This window comes from Apostichopus japonicus, chromosome 16 (assembly GCF_037975245.1).
Source record: "Apostichopus japonicus isolate 1M-3 chromosome 16, ASM3797524v1, whole genome shotgun sequence".
Classification (NCBI taxonomy): domain Eukaryota; kingdom Metazoa; phylum Echinodermata; class Holothuroidea; order Aspidochirotida; family Stichopodidae; genus Apostichopus; species Apostichopus japonicus.
Window position 1 is genome coordinate 40,319,773 of NC_092576.1, and position 14,472 is coordinate 40,334,244.

General features: G+C 34.9%; 1 long non-coding RNA gene across 1 annotated transcript; it reads left to right on the forward strand.

The window, feature by feature from the left end:
* Positions 1-3,974: 3,974 nt before the first annotated feature.
* On the forward strand, positions 3,975-9,950 carry LOC139982947 (uncharacterized). Its single transcript, XR_011798444.1, has 4 exons — positions 3,975-4,095; positions 5,312-5,519; positions 8,136-8,212; positions 9,881-9,950. It is a non-coding gene; the product is annotated as an uncharacterized lncRNA (long non-coding RNA).
* The last annotated feature ends 4,522 nt before the right edge of the window (positions 9,951-14,472 follow it).

A 14,472-nucleotide genomic window follows, 5' to 3' on the forward strand; every position in this document is an offset into this window, starting at 1 on the left:
TGGCATCAGCTAAACATCGCCCAGCTGACAGTTTTATCTCACAGGTCACCATTTATACACCTTGGTGGAGAGAGGCAATGGAGATAAAGTGCCTTTCCCAGGGACACAGCGCAATGATATGTCCAGGACTCGAACCTGCAATCCTTAGATCACAGGTCCACTGCCTCAACCACTTGACCGCGACCCTTCTCATTAAATCATATAGTAAGATACAGAACGAATGAGTCCATTGAAATGTGGTCCAAAATCCAATAACAAGAAACAATAGTACCACGTAATCATACGTCGCATTCAGCTTTTCAATTCGATAAAGCAGCCAGTGTAGAAATCGGCAGTGACTGGTCAATGGTCTGCTATTAAAATCTTCGATGTGTGTATATATATATATATATATATATATATATATATATATATATATATATATATATATATATATATATATATATATATATATATATATATATATATATATATATATATATATATATATATATATATATATATATATATATATATATATATATATATATACAAATATGTTATTGCAAGTGTGACTCGGTATTATTTTACTTTATTCTCCTATTGTTATATTGTGTAAAGCTACACAAAAACTCACTTTGCAGGTTTCCTTCAAATTAATGCACTAAGTATCTCAGCTGTATAATATCCACCTTTTAATTTGTTTCCCGATTAGTGTCAATGAAAGTGTCAAGTTAGTGTAGCTGCGCTTTGTTGATATTTCCTTCGTTCCATAATGACACGTAATGATACTTGAGCGGGATGTGAAGAAATTACTTTTCCGTTACCATGGCAATGACTTACATTCATATTCAATAACAGTGATTGCCTGTATTTGTTGTAAGCTGTGTAGATAAATAAATAGTTAACAACCACAAATAAGGCATAGCGGCAGTCACATGGCTGTTTATTAATTGTCGTTATGCTATAGTTACGTTTTCCTTGCCATTACCTTGAAGAACGTTCGAGACCAAACTTGAAACCGCAGCAGTTCTTCTTCGTATAATATGTTCTTATTTTGTTCAATCCTGATTGATTGATTTAGATGTCGCACTCTCGGGTCTAACCTGCTGTGAAGTTAAATACTCAAAGCTTAATTTTCAAACAAGAATGGTTATACTATGCCACCAATAATAATATGTATATCATGTAAAATATATTTACAATTGAATACCCCTAACATATAAACCTTCTGGATCAACATGGCAATGATCATAGGATATGAACATAACATCTGCTAATATTCTTAAATAATGAATTTAGTCTCTCAAGTAATCGTGACTGTTTCAGTGCAACGTTTACATTCTGTTCTGCAAATTCTGATTGATGATAAATTCCTAAACTGAATACCTACTGATGGTATTAGTGTATCGCATTATTCCATGATATGACAGATAACAGTCAGTTGGGACGGACGAAAATCGTCTACATTCACTTTTGGGAAGATCATTTTGCAGATGTTCATTAGATAAAGTGACTGAGGTACCTTGGCATGCTTTAAAACAGGTTTGGTGAACCCCCCCCCCCCCTCTCCCATATCTTAAACAAATTAAAATTGTAAGGAAAACGTTTTATAGTATTATGACCGTTCTCAGAGATCAGCATTACATTAAAAGAAACAAAAGTACAATGAGATTTAATGTTCGATTTACCAAACACTGATTTATTAAAAATATAAGTCAAATTTCAACTATATATATCTATATATATCTATATATATCTATATATATATATATATATATATATATATATATATATATATATATATATATATATATATATATATATATATATATATATATATGTATGTAAAGTTTATTTTGAACTAATTAATTATAGTCATGCCGTGTTTGATGAAGTAATGTAACTATCACTTACATTAGATTAAACCGCCAATAGTTCGTTGGCTACATTTGACAACACTAAATATAAAACAGAAACTACTTTCCTATTGTTGTCAATTTGAATACGAAAGCGCGTTGCGTCCTTTGATTAGATCTGATAAAACTATTTATAGTAGACAATAAACACATTACGTTTACAATACATGCATCGAAACTGTCTTCAGTATATAATACATAATTTCTAATAAATTAAGACTTGTTTGAAATGAATGTAATTGTAATCCGAACCAAATGCAAGAAACAATAATGTTTACCACCCAGTACGGTAAGGCTTAGGATTTTCGACATTTTAGCTTAAAAACGTTCCTTAGCCAATCTGGAAAACCAGTGAAAATAAAACAAATTGCATTATGAAACGTTAATGAAAGCTAAATACCCGAAATAATATGCTTTACCCGAAATACCCTTCCACGTATAATCTCATTAGGAACAAAGAGAAACATCTTTCGGAGTCCGGTTTTGGACAGTGTTTGTAGTATTCGACTTATTGGATCATAGTATTCGACACGTTATTTACAATTTCAAAGACAGATCAAATGTGTACTTTTTAAGAGAGAAAATGCTTTTGTTTTAACAACAGACAAATACTATTCTACAAGAAAGCCTACATGAAACCGATTACCTTTTGCAATGGGAATTCGAAATTTGACATTCGCGAGTATTATCGAATTTCTTGGTTCACAGCGCAGCAGAGGAGAAGAGGGATTGAATAAGGGTTTTATGGATCAGGGACGGGGGACCAGTGACATTCATTGCAAAACTTGAAAATCCTGTATTTCTTTGCGTTGACATTTCTTTTCTACAAGTGGACGACTTAAGGTAAATGGTAAACAAGTCGATGCAAAAAGGGACACCTCTGATACAATATTAGAGACATTTTGTATCAGTTGCAATAATTTTCTTTTTATGTATGTAGAAAAATCTAACAAACTGTAAGATGATCAGGATTTTTTGTACATAACAATTATAATCATTGTTTGTGACGCAACAATTTCCTAAAATTTTAGCTGCCGGAATGATTCAGACTAATTTCATTTATATAAGTTTTTTCATTCTCTTTCAGGCCTGATTTGCCCAAAATACCAAGTGATGAAAATGTATTTGACGGTTCCAACGAGTCTGAAAGTAAGAACCATCTCATCTCACTATTGGAAATATATTCTGTTTGGCAAAGTTGAATGTTTCACAACAATTGTAGTCGGTGAAAACATATCCTGGTAACATGTCTACAGGCATGTTGGTGCTATTTTTATTCAGAATACATGATTTAAAATTGGTATCATATTCAAGAAGAAATTAACACGTTTAGTAAGAAAGTAGAATATTTGACCAATTATTAAAGTGTAATTATTTAAGCCAGCATTATTTATGGTTACCATGCACACTGTCTACCGATATGGAATATTCCGGAGGCAGAAAATGTGATTCTTACAGGAAAAATTAAACTATTCCACACGTCTAATTATCACTATTTTGCTCATCACTCTAGATATAATTGAGTCAAGGTGGTTTAGTTTTTGTTAAGTACACCCATTGTTACTTCATTACATTAATCACATAATTATAGAGAATTATAATGATGTCCTCATAGTACATGTGCATCGAAATACAGCGTATGTCCTTTAATTACTGTTTTGAATCATTGTTTAATGTGATTTAATTATGACGCTTGCTTAGCTGTCATCATACTCTGAATTCAGGGCTTTCCTCAATATGCAATTGATAAATGGCTGTTTTCCTTTCTGAATAAGTGAGTTCCTTGTTTAATATTCCAATTCATTAATGATCATAGTAATGTCGCTAACTCTGATTTTCCTGGAAGCAACTTCATAAACATTTCAAGTATTAATTATTCACGGATTAAACATGGTGTCAGATTATTATTTTCATTGTGCAGAAAATGTACATGATAATTGGAAGCACTCAACTTTGACCAGCCTTACCTTAAGCTTTGCTTCAAAATCTGTTGAAGTAACCAATATATTGATTTACAACATTAACAAAAATACATCTTATTATTATATAATTAATTAATAACTATCCCTTTTAATGGCCTGATGACATCCAGACTATTACAGAGATGAGTTCAGATGCTTTGGCCATCGATCAAAGAAGCAATAAGTCAGTACAGAGTTCAGTCATAGAACTATTGGTGGAAGCATGCCAACGTGACGTAAGTACTCCTTAAACGGTTATATTGAATAAATCAATCAATACAAGTTAAACTTGTACAAGAAAACTTTCATATTTATAAACTCAAGAGAAAACAGTACCATACACACACAACATTAGTCATATTAATAAAGTGAGCATATTGTGATGATAAACAATAAAAACTCTTCTGTTGCTATCACATTTTCTTTCATTGAGAGAACCCTTTTTTGAACCTAAACTTACTTTGAGTGATAGATTAATTGAAACACGTAGCAGAAATAACTGATATGCGACACGAAATAATGACAGACAGGTAATTCCTAATTTCATGAGCTTGATACGAAGTATTAACTTACTATGCATCGTTGAATATGCACATTAAAAGGATTACATAACTAACACATAATTAGCATATAATAATTGCTTACAGTATTAAATTATACAAATATCAGCATTAAAGACTATGAACCTACAAAGCGGAAAAGGTTAATAAATTGAGATATTTCTTTAAAGAAAAGAATTAAGACAAGACAGTTTTTGCCTTTCAGTGAGTCGTTATTACGTTTCCATTATCGTGAACATATCATCATCACAATCACAACCCTATAGGTCCTCCTAATCACATGAATATATATTATAGATCACAGTGCAAACTTTAACTTGTTCCCGATAAATACTTTTTCAGGCACCACATTACCCTCACGAGTACAAACTATATACCTACACTCCGACGCCACTACACGTACCCCTTACCCTAAAGACGCACCTCTTTACCTCAACACACCTATTTTACTCTATCACAACAAACGGTCCATACCTCGCTCACCCTCTCACACCCTCCAATCTCCTTAGTGAATTGACCAATACAACTACAATTGACACTGTTTATTTACTTTGAATAAATAAACAACACAATACAGAACAACAGTGCCACTACCAAAACTAAATTAAATTCATCTGTACTCTGTAATAAACCTAAACCTCGTGTTTTCTCTTTAAACTGTTTAAATATATAAATTAACCTGAAGTAATACGAAATGAAAAGAAAATTTACCAACAAACTTAGCTTTTGGAAAAAAAGTAAACCACTAGTTAGAAAATAATCAACTCTATATCAAAAGTATGAAAACATGCAAATTACATATAAATATTACTGTAATATTAACTTATTACCTCCATAAATCAATCATGTAAATAAACATGACGATATTAATAATATGTTTTATTCATTATAGATTCCCATACACAGGGTGAGACTAAAATTATCCTTTCGTAATACTTATGAAAGTGGGAACATTAGAATCCTCTCTGGTCTCTCTCTACCAATCCTAAAATCACTGAAGAGGATGAACATACAGACAGAGCCAAGGAGAAAATGACTTTACGTGAAGTTAATGGAATATTCAACTATGTACAACACTGTCAAAGATTCAAGAAACTGCGGTAAGTATAATAAACAATTATATTTATAATATTAATGAAATAAAACAAAGAAAGTATCTTATAAAATAAAACAGGAATGCTCAAAACAGTTACAATTGAAGGGTGGCTATTTGGAATTTTATAGTTAATTAATAACGAAACAAAAATAAACCTCAGTATTACGACCTAAAAACAGTATATTACGTTTCGAAAAAAATCGAAAACAAAACAATAATTATAAGTTAATATTCAATGCGATGAGCTAAACTAAAACATAATATTTCATTACAGTTAAAAATAAACGAGTATTGACAATACACAATAGGATAAAATATCAGTATAAAGTAAAATAAATAGTGGAATTAGGTTTGTTTAACTTTCGACAATAAGAGTTGATCATCGACGCTTCAAGGAAGACACCTGATCGATGAGAGATATTGACGATTGAGACACCCAATGTATTTGATTAAACTAAATGATCAATTAAAATTGATCTGACACAATAAAAATAAAAGTCGTGAAAACGAAGTGAAATCAGTTGCTTTTTATTTTCAGACTGTTATTGAAAATATTTGGGATATTTTTTTTAACACGGAAAGAATGTGAAAACATACTAACAATTAACGCGCCTCCATCCCAAATTCATGACATAATATTGTAACTTCATTGTTTCGTATTCTCCCATTTTTTTACTCATGTGTCTGATCCCAACACTGCTTCACGTAGGGTCCCTGCAACCCTGCTCATACCTATCGTCTACCCCTGTCTAGTACACCCCTCATACTCACTATCACACTGTACTCTGTTCTGTAAATCCATCCCTATTTCATGCACAGAAGTCATGATGTGCCTGTCACGACGCTCACAAGCGCCCTCACTTTGTAGGTACCTACAATATGACTATACTCCCTGGTATGTTGTCCCCCAAAAATAAGACCATGAGCAACCGAAAAGTTCTTCATAACACTGCAAGCACGCCACGCGCACTACAATACTACGTATCTACACTCCCTGTGTAGAACTATTATCAACGCATACGCACACATACTAGGGAATGTGAAACTTGAATGATAGTATCTTACGATCCAATTACTTGCTTAACATTCCATCAGCTCCTCTGTATATTAATACGTGACTCGTCAATCACATTGTTATGCGTCGCATGATTAAAACCTGGCACCTAGCGTACACCTGTTTGTTACCATGGATATTGTACGTCAGACTGTCGGACTAAAGGTCACTTTGACAAGTAACATAACTGTATCTCAGTTTGCAACAATGTTGTAGCCAGTGGATATAACCAGGGAATTCTAATGGAATTCCCTGATATAACAGTAGTATGATTCAATTAAGAGACAGATAGAGCGACAAAAGAACAAGTTATCTATATATTATCTACTAACCGTTTTAGCGGCGAAAATCATTTAAGAAAAATGACGGATAAGTTCTTTTCATCTCATAACATTGTCACAGTTATATGAAGGGATTTTGAGAAGCATGCGGCGGTACTTCGTCATATTATAAATATCGCCATATCGAAGAAATACAAGCACTATTAAAAATACAAACAAAATCGCAAAAAACCTACTGCAATTACACAAATATATATATTTGCGATGCGATATAATATTTACAAACTAGATAACTAAAAGAACTTTCTTTTTATATGAGCTGCAAAGAAATCATTAAATTTATTTCGGTAAGTGTAAAGATTTATGTCCGCTCGTTTGAGACGTGATATGTTTATGAGTTTAACATTTTAGCAAAGTCATTATATTGTATGGCGACTGCATGCTTCCACAGAGACCCGTATACACGTATATGTATTGTGTGTTGCTTTTCCGTACACATTTATTCTATTACGTTTTAGACACACCGGGGCCATGTGTTTTAATAGATCATTGTAGATACTTTGTGTCATATGCATTTAACCTCTAGATGACGGTTATAAAGTTCTATAACACAATATTACATTACAGGGCAGGACATTCTGATTGGTCTTCGAGAGTAGAATGAAAATTCATTCTGTTAATTGAAAACTGTAAATAGCATATTCTAACGATTAAAACAATGAGAAACATGATGAAAACATTATTTATAACCTCAGTATTTAAATTAAAACCTGCTTAGGAAAATTGACACAACAAATCCTGCGTATGTAATGTAATTTGACTTTACAATCAATCTGGTATTTGCATTGATATTTAAAACTGTAGAATTATAGGATAGAGTGATACTAAGGGGAAACACAACACACATTCATTAACATATCTACATATTTCGTTTATGCTGGAAAAAAAAAAAAACTTACTTTTTTTTACTGAGGCAGTGCAAACTTTACAATTTATTTAAATTGATCAAGTTTTCTTAGTAATGGCGCTATGGCAAGGATCTGATGTCATGATACTTCCCTCAACATTTACATACCTGATTCAAACTGTTAAGATATCCGTAATGTTTATGATAATTGAATAAAAAAATTGAGAGATCATGTTTAGTTAATCTTTTTAATAATACGTAGACTGGAATATTTCTGTTTGGAATTTAATTTATATTTTGCAGTTGTCAAGTATAACATTAGAAACGTTCTTCTAAGCTTATTGTATTTAGTAATTCTTTCTTGACTTTTGATTACAGTCTAGCTGATTGTCAGCTGCCCTCACCTATATCTATGGGACCAACTTTATCCGCATTGAAATCTCGAGATGTTAAAGGTGCATGTTTCTATTCCTATTCATCAAGTGGTTTATATTGGAGATTGTAAGTACTTGAAGTGAAATCATCAAGTGATATTTTACTCTACTGTTCATAGATTAACTTGAATAAATGCGTGACCATGATTAATATACAGATAGTAGAGGATTAACGTGAATTACCCAATAACATTTGTTATTATCGCTTATTGAAGTAGTTCTGTGTTATATATAATTATAACAACACAAAATGTAACATAACTGTTTTGAAAACGGATTGTAATTGTTAACATTTTGATTGAGTCACTGATTTTTTCTACTTTTGTAACTCATTGTGGTCGTTTATGCAACTAAATTGTCTGCTAAAGTTGAAAATGTTGAACAAACAATAACAAGAATTAAGAAATATTCACAAAAGAATGAGAATTTCTAAACATATTACCAGTTAAAAGCATTACCTAAATGAGCACCATGGGCGTCTAAACTACCTTACATATGAAAAACCAAGAGGGAACACCTCCTCCCCTTAAGACTCTACCCCCTTGTGAAAAGGAAGCATCCGTCACGGCTGCCATCTATTCTAGGTACGCCACTGAAAAGAGAGTCGGAGACAAAAATACGAAAAAAGGGGATGGTGCAGCCTCCTTATTGAAAGTTTATTCCTGCTGCAGATGCTTCATTAGCTAAGATAAGTAAGACAGCTCTGGCTATTTCGTAGATCACGTGATACCTGGAAAATCACCATTTTTGCCGGGTATAATCCACGCGAGGGCTAACCAGGTTGAACTCGTAATGCAAATATAACCAATCGGTTTTCGACTCATAAAATCTGTACGTGACAACTGTGACATACCCTCCTAAAGAAAATCCGCAATGTTTTGACAAGCTTAATTCGAAATAGTTTTTGTACAGTGATGTTTTTCCGGTAGATTTTACACTTTCGAGGCTTACTAGCATGTTTTATGCACACAATCAGCCCACATTCACACATTCGTGTCTACTAGGCTTGAAGCTACAGCTGGTATGTCGATATAGCTAATTTTTCTCCCAGTTATGCAGGCTAGCCCCGATGTAGTAATGTTATCTACTCTCTAAATATATTGCTGAAGGAGTAAGAGTAGGCCATCCATAAAACAATATTGTAAAAAACTATGTCTGAAGGAGAATAATGAGCATAAGGCAAGGGAAACTGAAATAGGAGGAAATTAAATGACACCGTTATCCCGCCTATGTATTATACTTTGCGTACAAAGGAATGAATAAATTGATCGTAAATATTGCCAAAGGCCCAAACAAATTTCTCAAATAGAAGCTTAGCTGAGCCTCTGCATGTTTCTCCTCTTGTTTCGTAAATTCACGATCGCGGTTAACAGTCAATTAGAATTTTTTTGCATTACCGTTTTATTACTTGAAATATATTGGTTCAGTTTCGGAGACTAAAGTGTACGGAACGATAATTGTTACTAATCCGAACGACTAAGGCTTTCTATGTATCTTGCCTTTGACCATGTTAGTCCCTTGGTTGTGACGTCATCCTTACATGTAAGGTTTTTACACTTGGTTCCAGTATAATCTGCACATTTCTGTCTTGTATTGGCTAACGTCTTCTCGTCAGTTATACACTAGTATTGTTTTATCTATTTCTTTTACATACCAATTACATAGACATGTCGACTACGTTTCTTTCAGTGTACTGGATTCCCGATTACAATCAGTGGGATGAACAATATCTGTTGGATCTAGATTCTGGTCATTGGCTCGTAAGTAACTTCATTGGTTAGTTTGCGGAAAGACATCAGTTAGTTCAACTCACTAGTAAAGGAAACAGGAAAATAGTAAATTTCGAGTCACATTGTGTAATACTGGTATTAAATGTGTTTTGAGAGAACTGTGATCCTAGCTACTGAGGAGCGAAATCATCAATGAGATGGAGACAGCAAAATAATAGACAGCGAATACACTGCTTTGACAACCAGGGAAATATGACAGGTTTGTTTCAATTAAATAAAAAAAAGGAACACCGTGATTATCGTGAAATTTTTAGTCTTATTTTACATTTAGCGATACAATTTACTGTGATCTTCTAACCACCCAAGGCACGGGCAGTGAGCCCGTAAACACATGTGCACACATAATAAGTGGGTTGAATTAAAATAGTATATAAATCTAACCATATAATATGTAGGTTAAAGTGATATAGCAAACAAAATAGTCCAACGATCTAATCACTCGGCTAAAGTAAACTTAATTTAGTAATTTGGTCCACTTAAGCAATTAATAATAACAAAATATTATGGTTGGAATGGATTTCGACTTTTGGTTATACGGCCAATGCTCTAGCACACGAGTTAACCACTACTTAGTTCCCTATTTCGTTGCTGGGGCGCCAGTCAGAAGCTACAGTATCTTGCTCACCATGCATGTAACCAGGGATGGTGCCCCAGTTGCACGTGATATAATTCAGAAAACGGATATGAAGGGAGTTCAATAGAAATTCGGCTTCTTAAGTATAACTATACAAGTAAATAAACATCGGAAACTGACTAAGAAATTGTAAATAATGGTAAAAGGCAAATTTGCGGCTAAAACTGGAATCGAACCAGCTTGTAACTCAAAGGATATTGTAACTAATGCGAAAAGGCAAATTTATGGCTAAAACTAGAATTGAACCAGCTTTTAAATCAAAGGATACTGGTTTGTTGCGAGTTCTTGCCATACATTTCTTTGTTTTTTTTTTTCCATTGTTTGTTCATTTAACAGTTAGGTTTCCCGAGTTCCTGTACTAGTACATTTATTAATCCATCACGCAAATGTTACTTATCTTATATGAACATTTGTGAATAGGAGTGGGTAACCGCTTATTCCTTTCAATTATATTAGGCTCTCAATATTTAAGTAAAATCTACAACTTTAAAAATAAAATTATATATATCGACATCATCTTTGTAAAATGCCCATGGTGGCAGTCCACCTAAGCATACTTCTTAAATGGATAAATATCAGTAAGTTTACGATGTTTCACTTATAGAGTATGTCGACTCATTATATTGTTTAATCAAAGTCGGTATATCTTAAGGAGCAAACGGTTAAAATACGATTGTTATTAATATTATATTTTAGCCCTTTAATATGATTTTTCTCCATTGATTTCCACCATAGTAAAATCTGAAATCACTTAATTCTGTATTTTTGTTTCTAATTTACACTCTTTAGGAGGGTTAATCATGGTAGACGAATGAATCATACACAGGTTACTGAAGAAAACCACATGTTTGATTCTCCTGTCTTTGAAAATACTTCCGGTCTCTGGAAAGTCTCACGAATGAATGTAAAGGTAGATGACGTCATCACCAACAAATCTAATTTGAGGAAGGTTGCAACAAATGACGTCATAATTGTAAATAGTGTAAAGGTCGGAGAGAATCATCAACTTTTCGTGATAGTTGCAGCTTTTATTTATCTGGCTCTAGAAATACTCTATTCAGTAAACGCAATTCGGTTCTCACGTGGGTTCGAAATGAATTGGGAGATATACACGTCATTCATTATGTAGTATTATAATGATGATCCTCCCTGTCGCTCCTCTTGGATCCAAACTCCATGATTCTTTTCTCGAATGCGACACAGTACATCAACGGTTGCATAGTAATGAGTGAATCACCTCATTTTCTGAAATCCCAAATAAGCAATAAACATACAAACAAACGATGATAAAGTGTTGTAGCTCTGTAGGCTGTAAGACACGGAAAAACACACACAATCATATGTGCTTAATGCGATTGACTGTCATACTAATACGTCAATATGTAATATGTAACTATAACGTAATTACTCCCGTTATCAGTTACTCCCGCAGCAATAAGATATGAGGCAGTTAACGTTTTTCTATGCAATTTCATTATAATGTACCGACAGAGACAAGGATATTATAGCGTCATTGTAATGTTTATTACTATTTGGTTACAATGTTTATTACTTTTTGGTTACAATTATGTTACATTATTTCAGTAAATTGGCTTTTAACTTTAAAGGTACGATGTATGATTTAGTTTAACGGGGTGGATATTGTAATTAGTTGTGTAATAACATGAACATTGATCATTAAAATCTTACTAAAATATTAATGGATACTGGAATTTAATGGTGAAATCACATCTTTCCAGATGACCAAAGAAAGGAATCGCCCGAACAGAAATGGGTGTTCCTTGGAGGGGAAATCAAAGAGTTATGTCTACAATATAACATCTTAGAAGAGAAGGATGTTGGTGATTGAGGAAGAGAGTTGCAGGGTAAACTAATAAATCATGAATGCAGACAGCGTTTATCAGTTACACGGTAAGATTTTTCATGGCTAGCTGAACATTTAAATATGTATACTTGCCTATTAATGTTGGACATTTATGGTTTAGAAGGGATGATTTTAATCGTTACAACAATCAGTATAAACCAGTTACGATGAAATGTTATCGATTGTATTTATTATGTAAGATTCACAGAAATTATAGAGTATAATATTATTGTTTTCAGTAAGGACAGTTTAAATATATCGGAGGTCATCGTGTGATCTGCTTAGGATAAGAAATAACACATCGAGATCACTGATATTGCATACTGAATACATCAAAGCTTGACAATCTTGACCAAAAATAATATTTCAGTTAAAAGAGATCATTAAATGTTGGCACTTTCTTTTGGCTCTACTGTGTGATGTTTAAAGATAGATGGATGGATGGATGGATGGATGGATGGATGGATGGATGGATGGATGGATGGATGGATGGATGGATGGATGGATGGATGGATGGATGGATGGATGGATGGATGGATGGATGGATGGATGGATGGATGGATGGATGGATGGATGGATGGATGGATGGATGGATGGATGGATGGATGGATGGATGGATGGATGGATGGATGGATGGATGGATGGATGGATGGATGGATGGATGGATGGATGGATGGATGGATGGATGGATGGATGGATGGATGGATGGATGGATGGATGGATGGATGGATGGATGGATGGATGGATGGATGGATGGATGGATGGATGGATGGATGGATGGATGGATGGATGGATGGATGGATGGATGGATGGATGGATGGATGGATGGATGGATGGATGGATGGATGGATGGATGGATGGATGGATGGATGGATGGATGGATGGATGGATGGATGGATGGATGGATGGATGGATGGATGGATGGATGGATGGATGGATGGATGGATGGATGGATGGATGGATGGATGGATGGATGGATGGATGGATGGATGGATGGATGGATGGATGGATGGATGGATGGATGGATGGATGGATGGATGGATGGATGGATGGATGGATGGATGGATGGATGGATGGATGGATGGATGGATGGATGGATGGATGGATGGATGGATGGATGGATGGATGGATGGATGGATGGATGGATGGATGGATGGATGGATGGATGGATGGATGGATGGATGGATGGATGGATGGATGGATGGATGGATGGATGGATGGATGGATGGATGGATGGATGGATGGATGGATGGATGGATGGATGGATGGATGGATGGATGGATGGATGGATGGATGGATGGATGGATGGATGGATGGATGGATGGATGGATGGATGGATGGATGGATGGATGGATGGATGGATGGATGGATGGATGGATGGATGGATGGATGGATGGATGGATGGATGGATGGATGGATGGATGGATGGATGGATGGATGGATGGATGGATGGATGGATGGATGGATGGATGGATGGATGGATGGATGGATGGATGGATGGATGGATGGATGGATGGATGGATGGATGGATGGATGGATGGATGGATGGATGGATGGATGGATGGATGGATGGATGGATGGATGGATGGATGGATGGATGGATGGATGGATGGATGGATGGATGGATGGATGGATGGATGGATGGATGGATGGATGGATGGATGGATGGATGGATGGATGGATGGATGGATGGATGGATGGATGGATGGATGGATGGATGGATGGATGGATGGATGGATGGATGGATGGATGGATGGATGGATGGATGGATGGATGGATGGATGGATGGATGGATGGATGGATGGATGGATGGATGGATGGATGGATGGATGGATGGATGGATGGATGGATGGATGGATGGATGGATGGATGGATGGATGGATGGATGGATGGATGGATGGATGGATGGATGGATGGATGGATGGATGGATGGATGGATGGATGGATGGATGGATGGATGGATGGATGGATGGATGGATGGATGGATGGATGG